The sequence below is a fragment of the Bison bison genome, unplaced genomic scaffold (genome assembly GCF_000754665.1).
Source record: "Bison bison bison isolate TAMUID 2011002044 unplaced genomic scaffold, Bison_UMD1.0 scf7180017864254, whole genome shotgun sequence".
Classification (NCBI taxonomy): domain Eukaryota; kingdom Metazoa; phylum Chordata; class Mammalia; order Artiodactyla; family Bovidae; genus Bison; species Bison bison.
This window is the reverse complement of record NW_011494826.1, coordinates 8,078,130-8,087,646: the sequence shown is the minus strand read 5'-3', so window position 1 is coordinate 8,087,646 and position 9,517 is coordinate 8,078,130. Positions and strand designations below refer to the sequence as shown.

The window sequence follows — 9,517 nt, the reverse complement described above, 5'->3', positions numbered from 1 at the left end:
CAGCCTCATGTGAAGAGTTGACTCATTGGAAAAGACTCTGATGCTGGGAGGGATTGGGGGCAGGAGGAGGAGGGGACGACAGAGGATGAGATGGCTGGATGGCATCACTGACTCGATGGACGTGAGCCTGAGTGTACTCCGGGAGTTGGTGATGGACAGGGAGGCCTGGCGTGCTGCGATTCATGGGGTCGCAAAGGGTCGGACACAACTGAGCGACTGGACTGAACTGAATGGATTAGCGTATCCATAGGAATAAAATAGATAGGTGGCCTCCTAAGTCCTACATCAAGTACACAGAAGGAGAAACTCCAGGCTGGAACTAGAAACCTGACTTGTCATAGTGTCATATTGGGGAGTTATGACCTTTATGGGGAGTTATGACCTTTGGCCTACTTTTCAAATCTAAGTCAATCCATAGAGCTGGAGCCCCTGCTTGATAGTGAGGTCAGGTCCTCTTGAGGAAGGTCTCTGTCTCCTGAGTACTGCCCCAAGGGTACTGTGAGTCTTCATTTGGTCTTCTCAAAGTCTCTTGTCTCTCAGCAGCAGACACGCTATCTGTACTCTGCTTTTGATTCTGGAGCTGGGACTTTGCAAAGCTATTTCTCTTATGCTAGTTTGCTCCCTGTTAGGCTCTGCCGGTTCAGTTCAGTTGCTCAGTTGTATCCGACTCTTTGAGACCCTGTGGACTGCAGCACGCCAGGCTTCCCTGTCCATCACCAACTCTCAGAGCTTGCTCAAACTTATGTCTATCGAGTTGGTAATGCCATCCAACCATCTCATCCTAGAGTCTGAAAGGCTGGTAAAGGAGGAAGGGACTTCCTGTTAACCATTTGCTTCCTTTTCCTGGTCTACATTCCTGCAGTACTGGCATCACCCTGGCCTGTGAAGCAGCAGTTTATTTTAGTTTTCAACTTTTCCTCACACCAAGAATCAGGCTTATTGCACTCCTTCAGAAATATCAGTACCAGCTGGCCAGCACTCCTACTACAGAGGTCTGGATCCAGCTCTGGGGGATTCCTTCTCCCAGCTTCTAGCTATAGTAATCCCCATGCTTCCTTTTGTTTCCTTAGCCTTAGGAAGGATAACTGCTTCTTGCTGGGATAACTCCTTCTTGCCTTGACTGTCCTCCAGTACTTGGTTAATAGTTCTTTATATTAAATTCTTTGCTAAAATGTTGATGTGGTTTTCTGTCTCCTGCCAAGCCTGCCTGAGACACTGACCTTGACTATTTCTCATCTCACTTGTCGAATGCAGCAGGTTGTGTGTGTGTGATGAGGTTGGTGATGAGGTACATGTACAGTCACTTCAATCATACTACCCCATGGACTGTAGCCCACCAGGTTCCTCTGTCCATGGGATTCTTCAGGCAAGAATACTGGAGTGAGTTACTATGCCCTCCTCCAAGGGATCTTCCCAACCCAGGGATCAAACCTGTGTCTCCTGCATTGCAGGTGGATTCTTTACCCATTGAGCCATCTCGGAAGCCCTCTTAGGAAAAGAATATAACATTATTTTGTATTTGCTTAGGGTACAAGATATGGGACACTTCTGCTGGGAATAGATTTCTTGGAACAATTTAGAAGAAAAAACTTTTAGAAATGGCATTTCAGACCTTAATAGGGCCTTAAGATAACTTATTCTAACCTTTCTTTTTACAGTTAAAGGCACAGAATTTTAGAGATTGAATCCCTTGACTCAAATTTGCTCAGAAACAACACTCCTCCTCTCCAAGGATTTCCCCATGAAAGTTTTTTATTGATATATCCTGACCCAGCGTCAGTATCCAGCTAGCCAAGTGAGGCCAATGTGCAAGATGTCACAGAAGAGAAGCGCCCTCACCCCCAGATTAACAGCTGCCTGTGCATTTTCTAACTGGCTTTAGCACTCAAGTCTGAAGGGGTGATAAATGTGTTTACTTTCGGAACTTGAAACTTTCGCCTCAGAGTAACTTTTATTCATGAGGGACTCTGTGAGACTCCAGCAAGAAAAGGAGGTCAGTTCTACTGATTCAGCAGCTGACAGGAAGCTTAGGAAGTGTGTACAGAGTAAGACAGTGGATGGGCCCTATGAAAAAGCATGGATTGAATTGGAAGTCCCCAGGTCGCCACTGTGCTGGAAGTTTAAGCAGTAAAAGTGCAGCAAACACTTTAGAAATGGGAAAAACCGGAATCATTGAAAATTCCAGGAGGATTAAGTATGAAATTGTAACAGTAAAAAGAATAGAAAATTCTCTCCCTCTCTCTCTTTAGAAAGTTCTCTTAATGGGAAAAAAAAAGGAGGGGGCTGGATTTATATAAAAGAGAAAGCAGTGAATGTTAAGAAACATTTATTTAGTTAGCATTCCATTATTAAGAGTTGTCAAAATGACTTTGAATGGAAAAAGATAAAAATGCAATTTGATTGAAAAGAAAATTTGTCAGTTTTATATTTTACTATTTCTTCTAAAATCATATCAGCTATGATCTGATACCGCATATCAATGTCTTTATTGCAATTTGATTGAAAATAAAATTTGTCAGTTTTATATTTCATTATTTCTTCTAAAATCATATCAGCCATGATTTGATACCAGGCATCAATGTCTTTATTCAGATTTTTTGACTAAAAATGTGGAAAAGACCAGATGTAAGGATGGTAGCCAGAGGCACATACATTACTGGGTCTAAATACTAGCATTTGACAGAACCAATTGTCAACACTAATTATGAATTGTTCTATAGCCAGTCTCCAGTGTTTAACCTTAATCTAAATCATTTCTGCATGTTACCTTTGAGTAATACATTAAAGATAGAAATATTGGCCCACATCAAATAAGTTTAAACTGTGGAAGTTGTGGAATTTTTGTGCAAAAAGAGCAAATTCATCATAGGTCATGTATATGAAAAGGTTGAGGATTATTCTAGGCTGAAAGCTCGACGTGTCATCAGTGTGTATGGTGATCTTAGACTACATTAAGCATAATGTTTAGGACAAGAGATGTGGTCGGGCTATGATGTCACCTGTCACACAGTGAATTCTACTCGCCTCACCCCCTGTTTTCCCCTCAAAGCATGAGGATATCAGGGGAACAGGGCTGGCTAAGTCAAATAAGGACCCAGAGCCTTGACTAAGCCCTGGCCACTCTAGCTATGCTTTACTGACTCCTCTAAGGGGATAGGAATATGAAAATGTCTGAGACTGTAATTTAGAAGTGTAGCAGTGTTAAGCGGAGAAGGCACTGGCAACCCACTCCAGTACTCTTGCCTGGAAACTCCCATGGATGGAGGAGCCTGGTGGCTGTAGTCCATTGGGTCGCTAAGAGTCGGACATGACTGAACGACTTTACTTTCACTTTTCACTTTCATGCATTGGAGAAGGAAATGGCAACCCACTCCAGTATTCTTGCCCGGAGAATCCCAGGGATGGGGGAGCCTGGTGGGCGCCCATCTGTGGGGTCGCACAGAGTCGGACACGACTGACGTGACTTAGCAGCAGTAGCAGCAGCAGCAGCAGTGTTAAGACATAATTTATATGAAGCAGTAATGAAAAGTCAAAGAGCAAAAACATCACCTTAAAGGAAAAGATTAATAGATTTTATGTTAAAATTAAGAACCCTGTTCATCTAAAGATACCATTATGTATGTGAAAAGGCAAGGTATAGAGGAGCTAAAGATATATACAAATAAAGGACTAATATTCATACCATATAAAGAATTTTCTATAAACAAGACAAATAAAGACAAACCAGTAGAAAAGTAGGGAAAGGATATGAAAGGGCTTTCCCCAAAGAGGATATCCAAGTAGCAATAAACAAAAAAGTGCTCCATATCATTAGTCTTCAGGAAAATATAAATTAAAACCGTAATTCAGTGCCACCATACACCTACCAGGATGGCTAATAATGTTTTGGCAAGGATATGGAGCAAGGGGGGACCTCATTCATTGCTGGTAGAGTGTAAATTTATATGTTCTATAACCATATAGAACAGTTGTTAACATTATCCACCAAAGTTGAAGCACAGACCTTTTGGTCAAGAAACTCCATTCCTAACAGAAACGTATTTGCATATATACATTGAGAACCTGTTATGAAAGTATTCATATAAGCAATATTCCTAATGGCCAAAACATGAGAACAACTTAAATGTCCATTAAGAGTAGAACGTGTAAGTAGATCATGGCATATTTTTGCAATAGAATACTATATAGCCACAACAGTGCAGTATCAGTTCAGTTCAGCTCAGTCGCTCAGTCGTGTCCGACTCTTTGCGACCCCCTGAATTGCAGCACGCCAGGCCTCCCTGTCCATCACCAACTCCCGGAGTTCACCCAGACTCACGTCCATCGAGTCAGTGATGCCATCCAGCCATCTCATCCTCTATCGTCCCCTTCTCCTCCTGTCCCCAATCCCTCCCAGTAAGTATAGATACAAAAATGAATCTTCAATGTAATGTGATAAAATAAGAAATAAAAGTATACACAGCATGCTTCCACCTATATAAAAGTTCAAAAACAGGTAAACTAAATTATAGTGCTTGAAGTCAAGATAGAGAAGGAAGGGTAGTACATGGGGGGTGACACAGGAGACTTTCTGAGGATATTGTTTGGTTCTTAACTTGAATAACAATTATTTTGTTATTCAAAAAAGTACTTGTGTACCTTTTATAGGTACGTTATCCTTTGCAATAAAAAGGCTATGTCAGATAAAAAGGCTGAATATTGAGCAACATGTATAACAACAATTTTAAAAGACATTAAATCAAGGACTGAAAATGTAGACCTGAGATTAAGCATGAGGGAAAGAAATTAAAAATCTAGAGAAAGGAATCTCTTTTAATAATAGGTGTACTTTGCCAACTGTTGATGTGATGCTGTGCCAAGCAGCCTTGGGGCATCATGCTTAAAGAGAAGCGGTATTTGCATGTCAAATTATTTGTTTCATTCTGAGGCATATAGGCACAGAGCAGATATGGTATAACCTCTAACAGTATTGATTTATGTAAAGATTTGGAGAAATGTTTTTATATTAAAAGCAGATATATTATGAAATATAAAAAGCTTTTCACAAAGGAATATGCTCACAGTGGGCTGCTTCCAGATATTCCCCTAAAGCTTTGCCTTTTGGGGTTTCTGGCTCTAATACCTTAAAGGATTCTTTAATTGAAATTTTTAGGCACAGGATTATAAAATACCTGAAATACAGTACTTGAACCTACAGTAGAAATGAACATGATGAGATCTAAATGCTCGCTTTTACTGCTGGTAATGTAGTTATAGTCAGGCAGTGTGGGTAAAGAAAAAAAATGGTGGGATGAGTTAGGGAGAATTAAATAATGAGGAAGGAGCCAGAATTATTGCAAAATTCAGACTTAAATTGAAGAAAATACGGAAAACCGCTAGACCATTTAGGTATGACCTAAGTCAAATCCCTTATGATTATACAGTGGAAGTGACAAATAGATTCAAGGAATTAGATCCGATAGACAGAGTGCCTGAAGAACTATAGATGGAACAGGAGGCGGTGATCAAAACCATCCCCCAAGAAAAAGAAATACAAAAAGGCAAAATGGTTGTCTGAGGAGGCCTTACAAATAGCTGAGAAAAGCAGAGAAGCTAAAGGCAAAGGAGAAAAGGAAAGATATACGCATTTGAATGCAGAGTTCCAAAGAATAGCAAGGAGAGATAAGAAAGCCTTCCTAAGTGATTGATGCAAAGAAATAGAGGAAAATAGAATAGGAAAGACTAGAGATCTCATCAAGAAAATTAGAGATACCAAGAGAACATTTCATGCAAAATGGGCAAAATAAAGGACAGAAATGGTATGGACCTAACAGAAGCAGAAGATATTAAGAAGAGGTGGCAAGAATATACAGAACTATACAAAAGAGATCTTAATGACCCAGATAACCACAATGGTGTGATCACTCACCTAGAGCCAGACATCCTGGAGTGTGAAGTCAAGTGGGCCTTAGGAACTGGATGTGGAACAATGGACTGGTTCCAAAGGAAAGGAGTACGTCAAGGCTGTATATTGTCCCCCTGCTTATTTTAACTTATATACAAAGTACATCATGAGAAACACTGGGCTGGATGAAGCACAAGCTGGAATCAAGATTGCCAGAAGAAATATCAATAACCTCAGATATGCAGATGATACCACTCTTATGGCAGAAAGCGAAGAAGAACTTGATGAAAGTAAAGAGGAGAGTGAAAAAGCTGGGTAAAACTCAACATTCAAAAGACCAAGATCGTGGCACCTGGTTTCATCACTTTATGGCAAATAAATGGGGAAATAGTGGAAACAGTGATAGACTTTATTTTCTTGGGTTCCAGAATCACTGCAGATGGTGACTACAGCCATGAAATTAAAAGACACTTACTCCTTGGAAGAAAAGCTAGGACCAACCTAGAGAGGATATTAAAAAGCAGAGACGTTACTTTGCTGACAAAGAGTCTTCTAGTTAAAGCTATGATTTTTCCAGTAGTCATTTATGGATGTGAGAGTTGAACCGTAAAGAAAACTGAGCACCAAAGAATTGATGCTTTTGAACTGTGGTGTTGGAGAAGACTCTTGAGAATCCCTTGGACTGCAAGGAGATTTAACCAGTCCATCCTAAAGGAAATTAGTCCTGAATATTCAGTGGAAGACTGATGGGAAGCTGAAGCACCAATACTCTGGCCACCTGGCAAAGAACTGATTCATTTGAAAAGACCCTGATGCGGGGAAAGATTGAAGGCAGGAGAAGAAGGATGACAGAGGATAAGAAATGGTTGGATGGCATCACAGACTCAATGGACATGAGTTTGAGCAAGCTCTGGGAGTTGGTGATGGACGGAAGCCTGGCATGCTGCAATCTGTGGGGTCACGACTGAGTGACTGGACTGTAGAGTGGTTTTTTCTCTGCTTTTTTTCACTCTATAGGATGTAGGTAAGAAAGAGAAGGTGTTTTGACTGTCACAGGAAGATTATATCTTGTGTCCTACCACTTCATATGCCTGACTTGACCTCTAAAGGGCATTGGGGCAACAATGAGCAGTGAAGTCAAAAGCTGTGGGGTAACTGATTCTGAGGATCAAAGAGAAGTTACTGGATTTGTGTTTTCTCTCTGCCAACCCATAAGTCCACTCCATCATCAAGATTACTGTTGCAAGCACTTCCATAATGCCAAGCCCTGTTATAAACATTTGCAGGTGGTGAAACAGTTACATAGAGTTGGAGTGATTGCTTAAGGACACATGGCTGTTAAATATCTTGTTCCTGACTTTAGGAGGAAAGCAGTTTTTTATTAAGTACGATGTTAGCTATACTTTATTTTTATTACCACCCTTTATCAGGTTAAGTTCTTTTTCCACATTTCTAGTTTCCTGATGGTATTTATTGGACTAGACATTGGGTTTTAGCAAACACTTTTTCTGCGTGTATTGAGTGTATTTTCTGTATTGAGAAGATTGTATGGTTTTCCTTTTTTGGTTTGTTAATATGGTGTATAATATTACATTTCTAATGTAATGTTAAGCCAGCCTTGCATTCTTGAGATAAACCTTGCATTCTTGAATATTAACCTTCTTATATACTGTTGGATTTAAAAAATTTGCTAAAATTTTGTTAAGGATTTTGTATTTATGTTCCTGAGAGATATTTGTTTGCAGTTTTCTTGTTTTGTCTCTTCCCTTCCTCTGCAGACTTCAGTTACGTGTATATTAGATTGCTTGAACTTATCCCTCAGCTCGCTGATGTTTTGGTTTTTTGTTCAGCCTTTTTTCCTTTGTGTTTCATATTGTATACCTTCTGTTGCTATATCTTCAAATTTACTAATCTTTTGTCCTGTGATATCTGTGGTTGTTGTTTAGTCGCAGGGCTGTGTCTGACTCTTGTGACCCCACGGACTGTAGGCTGCCAGGCTCCTCTGTCCAGGGCATTTCCCAGGCAAGAATACTGGAGTGGGTTGCCATTTCCTTCTCTCGGTATCTTCCTGAACCAGGGATCGAACCCATGTCTTTTGCATTGGCAGGTGGATTCTTTACCACCGAGCCACCTGGGGTGTTTACCGCTAATCCTATCCAGTGCATTTTTCATTTTCAGAGATGGATTGGAGTCTTTTCTGTATCATCCTTGACTCTATACTGTAGCACAATCTTTACTTATTTTCTTGACACATGGAGTATGGTTATAACAATTATTTTGATACCCTTGTCTACTCATCTGAATATCTATCCCATTCCTGGGATCTATTAATACTAATCCCAGTATCTATCCCATCCTTGGGATCTATTCATTAGTTTCTCTGTTCATTCTGGGTCATATTTTCCTGCTTCTTTGCATGCCTGTGAAGTTTTATTAGATGCTAAACATTGTGAATTTTACCTTAGTGGGTGTTGGATATTTTGTATTCATATAAATATTCTTGAATTTTGTTTTGGGATTTAGTTAACTTACCTGGAATGCTTTGATCTGTTAGAGACTTGCTTTTTAGCTCTTTAAGGCAGAAATAGAACAGCCTTATCCAACATTCTATAAAATTAAAATCATCTGGAGTGAAATTTTATTCCATTTGTTAATTTTACTGGCTTTCTCTTAGCATTATAGTTATGATTTTGAAATTTTAGTTTGCAGCCTGGATTTTAGTGGAAGTCCCCTGTCCCCTTCCTTTGTCCTCATCCTTGCTGTTTAACCAGATTCCTAGACCCCCTCAGGAAGGACTAGGTCTTACAATGACAATTCTGTTCCATATTGATATTGCCCTAACCCAATTCCTGGATTCAAGGTGTGAACCTGGCTCTGGCCTTTGTCTTGAGTGGACAACCTGTAAGGCCCTCTATTTGTGAGAAGGCTTAGTTGCCACTGCCTGCTGCCAGACTCAGAACATATCAAACCATGGTATCAGTCTTACTCATTACTTTATTACTTTTTTCTTTTCAGATCCATAAAGATCCATCTTTTAACTCAGCTATGATTTTTTTTAATTAAAACTTATTAATTAACATTTTCAAACATACAGAAAACTTAAAAGAATACATAGTGAACACACATATACCCATCACTTAGGTTCTACAATCAACATTTTATTATAATGTCTTTATTACATATGTATCTATCCATCTATTCCTCTTATCTACCCATCAGTTCATGTTAATTTCTTGAAACTTCAAAGTAAGTTTGTAGTCTTCATCTGTAAGTATTAAAGCATTGCATATTGCTGTCTAGAGTTAAATATTTGTTTTTGTTTGTAGTTCTTTTATTTTCTTTTGCAGTAATATTTATATACAGTGAAATGTACAAATCTTAAATGTTGTCAAACATATGTATGCAACTCAAACCTCAACCAAGATATATGACATTACCATCACCAGATAAAGTTTGCTCACACCCTTTCCCAGTCAGTTCATACTCCTACCCACTTTATTTCTACCATAAATTAGTTTTTCCTACTGTAGGCTTTCCTATTATGGAATCATAGAGCATGCACTTTTTTATGTAAGGCTTCTCCAGCACAGTATGTTGTTTTTGAGAATTATCCACATGGTTGTTTCCTTTTCA

At 39.4% G+C, this 9,517-nt stretch overlaps 1 protein-coding gene across 1 annotated transcript in view; it reads left to right on the top strand.

Annotated features, from left to right (window-relative positions):
* The window catches only part of CGRRF1 (cell growth regulator with ring finger domain 1), a 27,347-nt gene that overhangs the window by 6,442 nt on the left and 11,388 nt on the right, over positions 1-9,517 (top strand). The gene's annotated exons all lie outside the window — the stretch shown is intronic.